The following is an 11327-nucleotide window of genomic DNA, read 5'->3' as shown; positions in this document are numbered from 1 at the left end:
GACCAACAGTACACTGATCGTTCAAATAGTATAACGAACGTTTGACCCTGTCTGAAAAGTAATTTTAACTTAGTATTCACGTCATCCAGCCTTATCCACTCCACCCATGCCTATAAATTTACTCCCTACGCCCTTCATACCTCATTCCTCACACATACATCTCAGCCACCACAATCATTGAGAGAGAGATTCTAGAGAGAGAAGAAAATGATTTTGGTGTTGTTCCATCTTCATTAAAGTAAATGTTAGTATTTTATGTTGGCAACATTCTGGATGACAAAAATACTTTATGTAACAGTTGCATTTTAAACAGGATTATCGGTCTTATTCAGGATCTTCAAGTTTTATGGATAGTGTTTATTTCAAGCCATGTGCCTTATCACAAGTTTCTAGAAGATGTTCATGAAGATTCCAAGTAAGCTAGCGAGTTCCTGTGTAATCGTCCGGACAGGCCTTTGAAGACATCCAGACGCCCCGCAGTGTTTAGAAGCTTCAACGTTGAAGACGTCCGGATGTCAGGGCAACACCGTTCGGACGCTAGGTCAAGCTTCTCCAATTTCTACTCGGAGTTGGATTTCAGTCGACACTTATTTGGGAAGATTTTTCAAGACATTCGGACGACATGGCAACTTGTCCGAACGATATCCAGCATTCCAGAATATTCCAAGTTTCCTTTACGTGCGCTAAAAGAAGTTATAGCGAAGACTGTCCGACGCTCAGCCAAGCCATCCGGATGTGATCCTGTTTTGGGAAGAATCGCGCTATTCTAGAAAGACGGTCGCAGAAAACCATCGGGACAAGGCTATCTTCCGTCCGAACACTCCACAGCCAGAGTCCGAATTTGTCTAGAATTAGGTTTTCTGAAGCCTATATAAAGAGGGTTCTAGGCTTGTTATTTGTAAGAATTCAGTATAGAATTCCATAGTGCTTAGAGAGGGTGTTTAGGGAGAATTGTAGATCTGCTAGCTCTCTAGCCGTTGCCGATGTGTGCTACCTTTGTTCGTGTGAAGTCTATCTTAGGGGTCAGCCCTAAGGTAAAGGAATTCATCAAAGACCCCTTCAAGTAGGAGACTTGGTTGGGAAGCGTTCACGATGGGCTTCGTGTTATAGTTAAAGGTATGACTACTGCAATAGGTTTTGTGAGTACGAGTGCTTTGTAACTTGCTTTGTCTTTGGATAATGAATTTCTTGGGTTTGGCTGTCTCAGAGTGGTTTTTCTCTTCACAGAGTTTATACTTTGTTAATAAATATATTGTCTTTTTTATTTTCCGCACTTTAGATATTTTGTTGCACATGAACACATACTTGGTTGTTTAGAACTCATATTTTATTTTCAGTAAACATTGGACCTTAAACTCGTTTTTCATATTGATATTTTTTTCATGTGATTTATCATGGCTTTTTTATGAGTCTTAAGCATACCATGATGAGTTTATATTTTATCTCTCTTAAGAGAGAATAGTTTTCTAAAAAGTTAGGAAGTTGCTCTAGTACTCCTTGAAATCTCACATTGATATGGTTTAACATGTTTTTATAGAGTTATTATGAACTTTGGTTAAGATAAAATATGTTATGCATAGAAGTTTTGAGTTTTTCATGCATTCTAGTACCTATCGAATGTTCGACCCTTGTTGTGACAACCCTTTTTTTTTTTTTTTTTTTTTTTTTTTTTCATATAAAAATGCAATCGCACAGTCGCATGACGACTATTCACCCAGCCAACTTAAGTACACATTCCATAACATGTACCTGATATATTAGAGACAAATATCTATGCAACGGAAACTAAATCTCATAAATCTAACAAGTATTAATTACAACAACAAAGCCATATAATTGTCTATCTGTTTAAGGTTTAATCACAATATTAATTACACAAAAGAATGGATATACAAAACGTGTTACATACGACACACGCCAAATACAAAATATGGACTATCCTCAAGTCCAACACCTACAACCGTCACGTTAGGCTTCAGTTGTAGTATCCCAAGTACATAGCCACAAGGTCCTCGTCGACATCTGTGGTATTTGCAGCAAAAGCATTAGCAACTACATGATCGTGGTGGTAGCCACGTTCACATAGGTGAAAGTATGAGTTCACAAACTTAGTACTATAATATACACTGGTTTTCGCAATGAGCCAATCCCTTTTATTTCTACGGAATGTTTACAATAACAGCTACTATTAACATGATGCTTCTATTTATTAAAAAAAATAAAATGTATTGTAGCTGATAAGAGTAAACACAAGTACGCATAAACAGGAAGAATTTACTACATTATACACACATACATATATATTAAGTGACTCAGCTATACTCGTATACAAGCATTCTATAACTTCGGAGAAACACATGCATACAAGCATCTCTAAGCATGCTAATCATTGGCATCATAACCTGGTCATACAAGCATACATATATTCCACAACTCCAGGAATATGAATATACAGGCACATCCAAACTTGACATCGCTTAATCATATGCAATCTAGTCGAATATCAATATACATATGCTTTTTGTTCCATACCATAAAATATATTCATACTAATACGTCTAGCATAAAATTATTTTTCAAATCATGCCACATATCATCATGCTATGCATGCTCTTGTTTTGTTTTTTTGTTCTGAAGTTAGGAGCATCAACTTTCTAGGCTTGCAGGGCATCAATCCAGGACTTGTTTTTGAAGCCAAAAGCATCAACTCTAAGAAACTTACTGTTGTGCAAATTTTAATTAAATTGCAAGCCTACGAATCGTTTGCAATATAGTGTATGCAAGTGCGAGGTCAAATCCATAGGGAATTGCGTTGCGAAAATTAATTTCTATTTAAACTAATCCTATCTTAACCTAGTTCCAAATTTTGGGGTTTTTATGAATAAAAAATAAAATAAAATAAAATAAAATAAAAGAAAAGGTACTAAGGTTTTAGAATCCACACCCACCAAATTGTAGCAACATATTCTCATATTCATCAATACATATCCGAAGTTCTCACCATACAAATCTTATATATGTTCTACTTTGCTTCAAAAATTAATTAAATCATTCAATGAATCCGTTCTTTGCACAAAGCACAAAAGATATCTAGTTTAAACCAAATCATCAAATGTATCCGTAGAACGAAACGCAATGAATATCCAACGTTTTGATAAATAAAAACCCAAGCAATCAATTAAATGAAACTATTCTAAATCATCGCATGTATCTGGAAATCACAATAGATATCTAGGAATCATCTCAATAATTGACTTGAAATAAAACAATTAGAAATAAAAAACGCATAAAATCGGATAGTATAAACTTATATGAAAATGTTGTTGCTAATCAATGGTGAAGCTTTATCCTCAACCTTAGTTGAGAATTTAGCTACATATGATAAAAAACACAGAACAAACTTGTAATGAAAATATAAAAATAAAAGAAACTAAAGAAATGAAGAAGATAGAAAGACAAAAATTAAACTAAATTACAAAAGAAAGAAAAGAGCTAAAAACATGCTCTGAATAAATGATGTGTATATACAATGTTCTCAATGAAAAAGTAGTGCCTATCATAGGGTTTTTATAGCAAAACATTAGATTAAACCCCATATTTTCAAAATGGCACTTGTACTCCTCAAAACCCTAATAGGAGGAAAGAATGCTAGGGTTTAGGGCCATATTTTCAAAATAACGCCTCTACCCCTTAAAACCCTATAGGAGAAAAGAATGCTAGGGTTTAGGGTGTCAGCAGCTATCAGAGCAAGGAAATTCACGTATGCCATGTCAGCCCTAACACCTGTGCTTAAATGGCTTTGACAACTTCTTTTCCTGCTTCTTTGCAAATTCCACAAAAATACCGCAATTTCATCTCAATGTCCTACAAAACACCGAAACACCAAAACTTGCCAAAAAAAATTAGAAACTAACAAAGCTAAAGGTTTAACAAATGTAAATTAAGGCGTCCAAATATACAATATTTGGCACTCTTCAAATACCCCAAAACTTACATTTTGCTAGTCCCTTAGCAAAACAAAATGAAAAACAAAAATCAAGGCATGAAACATAAGTCCGCTGTCGTGAGGGAGATGATTGCATGGGAGATGATTGCATTTAGCATATGCAACAAGCCTTTTAAACCCCTAGGACTCCCTAGTGGACGAGTGAAGTCTCGTGAGGATTTGCCAAAAATGATATCCACAAACATTTTAAAGAACTATGTTGCTGTCAAACAAAGACTTCCACACAAATACACGGTTCAGACATCATGAGCAAGTTTAACAAGGTGAACATCATATCATCATCAGAACATCAAAAATCAATCAACTCATAGCTAGAAAATTGAGATAACATATGCTCAAATATGTGTAAAGTGAGATTAACATAGACTTATAAGGTTTTAATTTTTTTCTCAAAGTTTGTGTACCCCAAAATTCATAAGAATTCTTGCCAGATGAAAACAACCAAGGCTTAAATCATTTTATTATTATTATTATTATTTTTTGTGTGTGTAGGTTGTGCAATGCTTGACTCCCTTAAGCTTTCTAATTGACTTATGTAACGATTGTTTGGCCAGTGACTCTCAAACCAGATGGTTTTATAGCACTAGATGTAGAGACATCCCTAAGGGCTTAATTACTCAAGTAAAAAAGGCTATGAAGTCAAACTAGCCATACAATCAACCAAATTGAATTTCTCATCTTTTTACGCGAACGCTCAATGCTTAGTGAGGCAAGAGGTCCGGTTATTCAATGAGAACTCAAATTGATTATATTTTTCTTTTCTTTTCTTTTTCAATTTTTTTTTTTTGAATTTAAGCCAATGTTTCATCAACAAATCATCCTACAAATCTCAAGATACACCTTCCTCAATTCAAATCTCAGACCTCGCAGACCTTATGCTAATGTGCTTGTGATAAACAATTCAGACAAGTGAAGTCTCTCTAATCTAACAGATGAGTCAAAAGATTCAGATTTCTAATGACATACAATGTTTAAGATGTTAAACAAACCAATGATATGCAAACCACAATAAGATGTAATCACACTCAATCAACAACATATCAATTTTTTTTTTCTGAAAATTTTCTAGAACAAGGACAAATAAATAAACAAACAAACAAACAGATAAAGTGTTTTTCCATACCTCCAAACTTGAATCACACATTGTCCACAATGTGTAGTATAGAAATACATTACCAAGAGTAAGGAAACATCAAAGTGTGAAAAAGGCCAAGGCGTCCCCCAAACTTAAACATGAGCACACCTGTCACAAACGAATTTGTCACAGAAACACACATCACAAGGTCAATTGCTGTTAGAAATAGAAGAAAAAGACAAATGAAATGAAAAATGACTAAAAGAAAATGTGTGGAAAATAAAATGGAAAAGAAAAGTTTCCGCACTTTCCCCGATCATTGGGATGTCCAACTAATCCTTTCCACCATTTCTTCTTTAGAATTTGATAGCCCTCTGGCACAATGTTTCGCCATCTCAGATAGCCTACTTGCTTGCTTCTAAAGATCTTCTTAGGAAAATAATTCATACATTTGTGATCTTGTGTGCATAGATCTTTGACAAATTTATCATGAGCTGGCTCTTTGAGACATTGAAGAACTGAAGCTTGGGGCTCATGAAGTGTCTCAGAAGGGGTGGTGATGAAGGAATGATCTTTAGTATTCATTTCCTTGTCATTGGACAAATTTGGAGTTGATGGGGGCTCAATCTGCTTCAGGTGCTCAATAGACTCCAAGTGCTCATCTTTTCCTTCTTCCTCATTGTTATCCACAATTTCCTTGCTCTCAAGTATGATGGTGGCATGGACATGCTCATGACAAGAATTGCTGGATACATCCTCATCAATCATGTAGTGTGCCCTTTAGCCATCAACTAACTTTGAAACTCTTCATCCTCTATTCTGTTGAATTCAGCAACCAAATAATCGAACTGTCCTTCCAGCTTGGCAACCGCCTGGCCTGTGATCTACATGAAGGCTTTGAGAGTATCTTCAAGAGTGGACTGTGGTACCGGTTGATTGTAGGATGAATGAAGGGAAGATTGGCTATCGAACTGCGAATATTCAGGATGGTGCAGTTTATGGCATTGGGGAGCATAATTTCCTATGGCTTGAGCTTGCCACGAGAAATCAAGATGATTGCTCCAGTCAGGGTTGTAAAAATTTGAATTTGATTCGAACTCTGGGCTGGAGAAATTGATGTTCATTTGCTCATGTGAAAAATTAGAGAATTGTCCCTAAAATGGACAATTACTAGAACAATGATAAGGATTAAAAGTAATATGAACATGGTCCATGTGGGTAGAAATTAGGAGTGTAGTTGGTAGGAGCGGGTGTCCTACCACTAGGTGAAACATGTTGTGCAGAAAAATTATTAAAATCATCAAACAGAAATTCCATGCTTCACTCTCACTCTTTAACATGCAAATATCCCACAAACTGGACCTTTTTTTTTTTTTTTTTTTTTTTTTTTTTTTTTTTTTTTAACCAAAATTTAACTTAAAAAGAAAATGCAAGTTGGGTAAACAGAATTATCCAAGGTGCTACTAGGTTAGTTCCCAGAAAAGTGAGGGGGGTCACAAGGATACTCTTTGTAACGCCCCGAATTTGAACCAGCAAATTCGTAAGCAGAAACCTCCGGTTTCCACGTGACGTTACTACATCAGAGATAACTCTCGCAGCGGAATATATAATTATCCAATAAGCTTGGATTAAATAACACATCAGAGCTTCTAAAAATAAATACCTCTAGACTTCATTAGAAAATACTTATAACAAATACAAGGAAAACAGGTGTCCATAAAGACACAAAACAATACACATAAATTATTAGTAATTTTGTCAACATAAAAATAAAATGTAAACTATGCTTCCTTAGCTATAGAATTTCTTGAGCTCAAATCTTTGTCTATTAACCTGCATTAACAGAATATATATATATATAGAAACAAAAACACAAAACAAACAAAGTGAGTCCACTGTTTCCAATAATACGGTGAATACTGATTTACTTAATAAATTCCTTAGCATGCAAATGTGACTTTATAGTCACGCGTGTAATGCAAATGTATGGGTTGTATGAATATGCATCGTAGTGACCATTTAGTTTGGTATTTTATGATCATCTTTCTTCAGACCTCTCGTTCTAGGTTATCTGAACCCGTTCACGTCCGTTGCCTCCCACTTAAAGTTTTACCTGTTTTTACTGGAATCCTACCGGTCCCAGCATTAGTTATATATTAGGTCTTCGGATATCCTTGGGTCACTATGAACCCCTCTTGGATCCACTGACTAGCCATACTTTCCCCTAGCTACTACATCAGCTTGTTGATGGCTATCTCATCAGCCGTTATATTATTTTAGACACAACATGCTATGCATGATCGGCCACATGCAATGAATAAATTAAATAAAACAATAAACACGATATCATGGAAAAATCCACCAGCTTCGTTCTCAGTAAGTATAGAAATACTTACACTCTTCTTCGTGTAGTTCCTTTAAACTTCTTTTCTGCATATAAATCCATCCATGCAATAATATATTTATCAATCATCTATCAAACAAATCATTGTTTATAGACCCTCATCTTTTTATATTTATTATTCATCACTTCATTACGTTTGAGACGATCACTCATAATAAATCTTAAAACCTTGGTTCATGATTTGGTGACGAGGCTATATAACCAATGCTACCAAATATGAACTTGAAGGATTAAAATATATCATAAGGACAATAAGGAATAAATACGATCAACTCATGAGAATCATGAGGACAATGAAATGAAAAGGGAATATAAATACGATCAACTCATGGAAGTCATGAGGACAATGAAATATAAAAGGAAATATAAATACGATCAACTCATGAAAGTCATGAGGACAATGAAATATAAAAGTAAATATAAATACGATCAACTCATGAAGTCATGAGGACGATGAAATGTAAAAAGGAAATATAAATACGATCAACTCATGAAAGTCATGAGGACAACGAAATATAAAAGGAAATATAAATACGATCAACTCATGAAAGTCATGAGGACAACGAAATATAAAAGGAAATATAAATACGATCAACTCATGAAGTCATGAGGACAATGAAATATAAAAGGCAATATAAATACGATCAACTCATGAAGTCATGAGGACAATGAAATATAAAAGTAGTTTATATTACTTTCTTTTTATCTCTTAAGCTTATTGGGTCTTTAAACAATTCAAATAACAAGTAATGAAATCATAACCTATATCATCAAATTAATGAAACTAATGATTAGAAGCTTACCCAAAATACTTCCTAGCATACACTTCAAGCCTTGAACAACACAAGACTACACAAATCCTACAATTCTCTCTCTTGGCCTTAGGTGTGTGTGTGAGTGAAGCTTAATGGGCATTGCATCTTCCACCTTGGTTCTATTTATAAGAGAATGAATGGTTAGGATCAAGTAGACACATTGTGATCCAATGGATGGGAATTGGTGCATCTTAGCCTTATCTCCAAGGCACATGGGTTTCATCATTACTAAGGTGGTGCATTCTAGATGTGGGATGTGGGCAACACTTGAGGTGATGAGTGCACACATTAGAGGAAGTGGGTGATGAGTTGTCCAATCAAAAGAAGTATTAAGTAATGCTATATATGAATTTTCGTCCATATAGAGGCCAGCTTACTCCAAGCAACGTTTCAATGGTCAAATCTACTCCGATCGCTGTGAAATTTTGAGGGTAGATACATGACGTCAAGACGAACACTTTCTATTTTTGGTTCAACTCAATCCGAGTTCGTTACGACTTAGTTTTGGTCAATCAAAGTTTCTGGTTTACTTTGACAAGTTAAACCAAGATATTGTTTAGACTACTTTCATTTTATGATTACTCTAGATTCTATTCTAGACATCCTTTATTCTTTCATCATAAGAGGGGGAGGGAATAAATGTAGTGGAATGTTGTACTAGGTGTTGAATCATTATATCCTCTACTAACATATTTAATCATCTAACACACATTAATTAATGGCATTTCTTTAAGGTATAAAAATAGGTCTTTCACATGTTGAGTTGGGTGATGACTCATGTAATCATCATGATCATAGGAAGATAACATGTGATAGATGGGTTGGGTTTGTGGATAGCAATTGGAATGGGTTGGGTTAAGTCCAAAGATAGCCCATTAATGAATAATGTGAATTTCCGTCCAGAACAGGGGTCGTATTTTTGACGGATGTTTTCATGGCCTTAACGATGTCCAAACATCATGAAATTTGGAGGGGACCTAGAGGACTTCAAAACGAGTGTCTCAGTTTTTGAATCGACCAAAATGGAGTTCGTTTGACCCTGTTTCCGTTATTCCAAAGTTTAAGGTCTGTTTTGAGTTTTTATCAAATTGCAACTATAAACGTTTCTAAAAACAGAAATACATTATTTATTTTCATAAATAATCATAGTTATTCTTTTGTCTTATTAAAAGTGTTTTAAAATTAATTTAAACCATTATAAATTATGTCTTAAAATCTGGGGCGCTACATTCCTCCCCCCTTAACAGAATTTCGTCCCCGAAATTCGTAAACTATTCTTCGCATAAAGTTTACATTAAGGGAAGATTTAGATTCCTAAATCTTAAGTCTAGTGATACAGATTTTATGTGAAGTATCTAATTATTAAACATGAAAAATAAACAAGCATACAACACCGTATGACAAATTATCATATATAGAATTTTAAGCTCATTATAACAAGAAGTATAACAGATCAAACTAATGTGTAGATTGCAGAAGAGAATGCATTTATTTTACTAATCGAACTAGTATGGAAATTACTACAGCGGTTGCATTTATTTATCTCATTATAGGAAAAATTTCCTGTATAACATTTCCCTTTTGCGTTGATGCTTTCTGATAATCTTGGTGGAAAGCTTGCCAAATAAGAACATGGAAGCCTCGAAGGAGAGGAAGGTGGGGAAGGTGAAGAAAGCAAAGAAGTCTAGGCAAGCAATCAGGAAAGGATATGAGTGCGGTACTCATATCGTAGTGCTCTCTCTCTTCTGTCATAGATCGCCATCACCGGATTGAGAGTAGATGCCAGAAAAGTTTATGGTGATGCGAAGGAAGAGAAAGATACTTCATCTCAGAAGCATGATCAAGGATAATCTTGCTTCTGGATGACATGATCAAAAATAATCTTGCTTCGTTGTTTGTGAATCTGGTTGTGATGCTGCATTTTTCTTGATTTAGGTTTGAGGTGGTGATACTACATCTTTCTTCTCAAGAAGTGATGATAGGCTTAAACCAGAAGGAAAATTTTGGCTTTCAAAGTGTGAAGGGTTGAGAGCTCAAAGGTGTGCTTTGCAAGGGAGAAGATGAGTGAATTTATAGAGGAGATTCGAGAGGGGACGGTGCAAGTGGTGCCGACAGTGGGTCGTGAAACGCTCTCTCCTTTTCTCGGAATGCTTATCCAGCTCTATCTCGAGATGCTCTTCCAGCTCTGCAAGGTGCGAAAAGTGCGGCGAGAAATCCGGAAAAGCCATTGGGTGAATTCGGAATTCGAGAAGGTGAAAAAGGTGAAAGTTGATAAATGAGAGAGCTCGTGATTCGAGAGCTGTCTGCTAGTGGTAGTGGCAGCTACGCTCAGAATGACGTTTGATTAGATTGCGTCTCGTTCACTGATTAAGTCCTCTTTTCTTCAGATCTTTTCCAATAACCCCTTCATTTCTATCTTTTCTCCTTCAGGTTCTTTGAGGAGTATCATCATTTCCTTAGTTTCTAAAAATGGCTTCCTCATCCTCTCAAAATAATTTTGATCTAAATGATGCGCCTGTAGTACCAGAAATTTGGCGTCCTTTGTTCCTATCTCAGAGAGGTCCTCTTCTGACTAATGACTCTGTGATGCTGAATGATGCAGTAGCTGCATCCGTGGCTGAAGGCATCATAACTCCTCGAGACGAAAAGTTGTTGGCGGATAGGACTGATGCTCAAGCCATCAATGATTCTTTGGCTTTCAATATTCAGGGCGCCTCTTCGGTTTCAAATATGGCTCGGCGTCTCCAAGTCCGGGGAAATGAAGTTCAAACGCTGAAAGCTCAAATTTCGACTTTGCAGCGAATGTATATGGACTTTAGGCGAAGGAATCGGGTTCTTCAGCAAGAAAATAAAAAGCTGAAGAAGGTGGTAGATTCGTATGAGAAAGACTTGGGAAAGAGGTATGCTGATTTGGAGCAGAACACCAACCGACTCCGAGAACAACATAGGGATCTCTTGCTTGCAGTCCAAAACCTTAGGGTTTTCCGCCCAGAGGCTTAGCCAGGTATTCTATTTGATCTAGAAATT

General features: G+C 35.8%; 1 long non-coding RNA gene across 1 annotated transcript; it reads right to left on the bottom strand.

Moving 5' to 3' along the window:
• Positions 1–6750: 6750 nt before the first annotated feature.
• LOC133859403 (uncharacterized) lies at positions 6751–8383 on the bottom strand. Its single transcript, XR_009898744.1, has 3 exons — positions 8289–8383; positions 7478–7511; positions 6751–6914 (listed from the first exon to the last, which is right to left on the bottom strand). It is a non-coding gene; the product is annotated as an uncharacterized LOC133859403 (long non-coding RNA).
• Between the last annotated feature and the right edge of the window lie 2944 nt (positions 8384–11327).

The sequence above is a fragment of the Alnus glutinosa genome, chromosome 2, assembly GCF_958979055.1.
Source record: "Alnus glutinosa chromosome 2, dhAlnGlut1.1, whole genome shotgun sequence".
Taxonomy (NCBI): Eukaryota; Viridiplantae; Streptophyta; class Magnoliopsida; order Fagales; family Betulaceae; genus Alnus; species Alnus glutinosa.
The sequence above is the reverse complement of the archived record's forward strand: the minus strand, read 5'-3'. Positions and strand labels throughout refer to the sequence as shown.